Here is a 2,500-nt window from a genome sequence, read left to right as displayed (position 1 = left end):
CCCACTCGGGTGCGGCTGAGGGCCAGCCCATGGTACAGGCCAGGCAGAAGTACGGTGGTGAGGGCGTGGAGGCGCTGTTGCGGCTTGAGCGGAGCTCGGGAGATGACGTCCAGCTGCTCCACCAGGTGGCGTCGTGGGTTGAAAACGCAGCGACCAGCGGTGGAGAATTGCAGTCCCAGGTACCGGAAGGTTTCACCCACACGTAGGGCGGGCACGGTGGCGTTGCCCGCTTTGAAGGTAACGTCGGCGTCGACCTTCACCTTCTTGTCGCGCCCAGACGCGACTAAGGCGAGGGTGAAACACTTCCGGGCGTTGATCTGCAGCCCCAGATGGGCGAGGGCTGCGACGGCTGCGTCGATGAGGGACTGCAATCCCCTCGCGGTCGATGCAAAGAGCAGGACGTCATCTGCGAAGGCCGCAGCGTTAACTCTGCGACCAAGGATCCGAGCTCCGATGTGGGAGGGAAGTTGACTCAAAACATAGTCCACCGCAAAATTGAAAAGGAGGGGGGAGAGGGGGTCACCCTGACGCACACCCCTAGCCGGCTGCAGGGGCACGCCCACGTCGGCGCCGCCCGCTATCACCGTCGTGCTACCCTCGTAACACCTTTCGACGTACTCAATAAAGCAATCCGGCAGGCCATGAGCCCTCAGCACGGGGCGGAGGGCGGCATGGTCCACCGAATCGAACGCTTTAGAGACGTCGATCGATGCCACAAAAACAGAGCGACAGGAGCGGACTGCGTCGGTGAGAGCAGTGTCCAAGATGAAGGTGTTTTCCAACATCCCATCCCGGGGGATGAATGCCCGCTGACGTTCGTCCACAGCACATGCACGCATCAGGCGTGACGCGAGAACCTTGTGAAAGGTCCGCGCCAACACCGAGCAGACCGTAATGGGGCGAAAGTCAGCGGGGGATGTTGGTGCAGCCGTTTTGGGGAGAAGTGACGTCCGGGCGCGAAGCAGACGCTCGGGGAGGGCGCGGGCCAGGAGGAAGAGGTTCAAGAGTTTCACCAGGACTTCATGCGGCAGGCGCCGCAGCTCCGCTGGAGTCAGGCCGTCCGGCCCGGCTGCCGATCCCCTGGGCGGCAAGGCAGCAGCGACCTCCTCACGTGTGACCGGCCCCCATAGGCACTCAGGAGCGACAGGCTCCGAGTGCGGGAGAAGGCGGTCACGGATGAAGCCGGCGGTAGAGATCGGCTTCTTCGTGAAGAGGTCCGCCCAGAAGTCCAGCAGACCGGGGATGTCGGGTGGCGGCTGCAGCAGGGTGCCGTCCAGCAAGCCGCGCACGCAACGCGCACGCGACCTACGGAAGGCGTCCTGTGTCCGCGCGTATTCCCAGCGGCGCCGCTTGCGCTTCTGCAGCGGCGGGGCGGCAGGCGGCCGCTTGGATGGTTGGCGCGGCCGCTGTGTCCTGGTGATCGACCTCTCCCCCCTGGACCCGACCGACGCAAGGGCATCCGGGAGCATGCCCAGGATGACATCGGGCGGCGTGCCCCGCCCCAGACCAATGACTCGATCCAGGGCAGAGAAACGCTGGGCGGAAGCAGGTAGCCCCGCCAGATGCTCCCAGATGGCGGCGTCAGTCGGCCCCTCCGGCGGCGGCCCGGTGGTGTCGGCCGCGAAGTCCTCGGCTGCGTCGACGGGCGGCGCAGCGGCCTCGCCCGCGTCAGGCAGCGAGCTCGCTGCTCCACGGCGGGACGCCGGCTCTTCACCCCGACCGATCTCAAGTGCCTCCATGAATTGGCGGACAAGCTGCTTGTGGGCAGCTTGCCGCCGTCGGCACTTGATTGCCTCCAGCGTTCGGTCGGGGAACATCCTGGTAAGTTCTTGATTTACAAAGAAGAACCGGGCGTCCCTCTCCAGGAACAGTTCGGCCTCTGCCTTGGCGAGCGACAGGACTTCTTCCTCCGTCCACCTCGCGCGATGCCTCTCCGTCACGATCTCAGCGTTGGCGGCCGCAGGGTGTTGGCGGCGGCGATGGACCCCGAGACCGTTCTTCGTGGTAAAAGTGCGGTGGCACTCACTGCAAGCAAAGGGAGCTACACAAACTATCGCATTTTCGTTACGGCCGGTTGGCCGGATAGGTGCTGGGGTAGCTGGGGTGGCACCTTCAGCGGAAGGGCCACCATCTCTTGTTTCTTGTCGGCTGCCCCCAACTATAAAGGGATAATGCGAGGGGGGGCTGGTAACCCCCCCAAGCCCCTGGTGCGGTCTTCCACTCTGCAAAAATCAGCGGGCCCACGAGAAGGGGAGAAGACCGCAGGAGAGGAGAGGCTAAGAGGGCTAGGCCCATGTATTGCGCATCACTCTCCCTGTAACTATAACCCAAGGAAGGCACCTCGCAGCAGCAGCACGACTACATCAAGACCGCACTTCGAAAAGCCAAGTCCGGATGCAGCCACACCGCCGCCACTTGGCCACCTTAAGAGAGTCATAGTTACTCCCGCCGTTTACCCGCGCTTGCTTGAATTTCTTCACGTTGACATTCAGAGCACTGG

The 2,500-nt window shown here is 63.7% G+C and overlaps 1 pseudogene; it reads right to left on the bottom strand.

Annotated features, from left to right (window-relative positions):
* LOC126430391 (large subunit ribosomal RNA) overlaps nt 1-2,500 on the bottom strand; it is a 7,963-nt pseudogene that overhangs the window by 2,656 nt on the left and 2,807 nt on the right.

This window comes from Schistocerca serialis, unplaced genomic scaffold (assembly GCF_023864345.2).
Source record: "Schistocerca serialis cubense isolate TAMUIC-IGC-003099 unplaced genomic scaffold, iqSchSeri2.2 HiC_scaffold_1045, whole genome shotgun sequence".
Taxonomy (NCBI): domain Eukaryota; kingdom Metazoa; phylum Arthropoda; class Insecta; order Orthoptera; family Acrididae; genus Schistocerca; species Schistocerca serialis.
The sequence above is the reverse complement of the archived record's forward strand: the minus strand, read 5'-3'. Positions and strand labels throughout refer to the sequence as shown.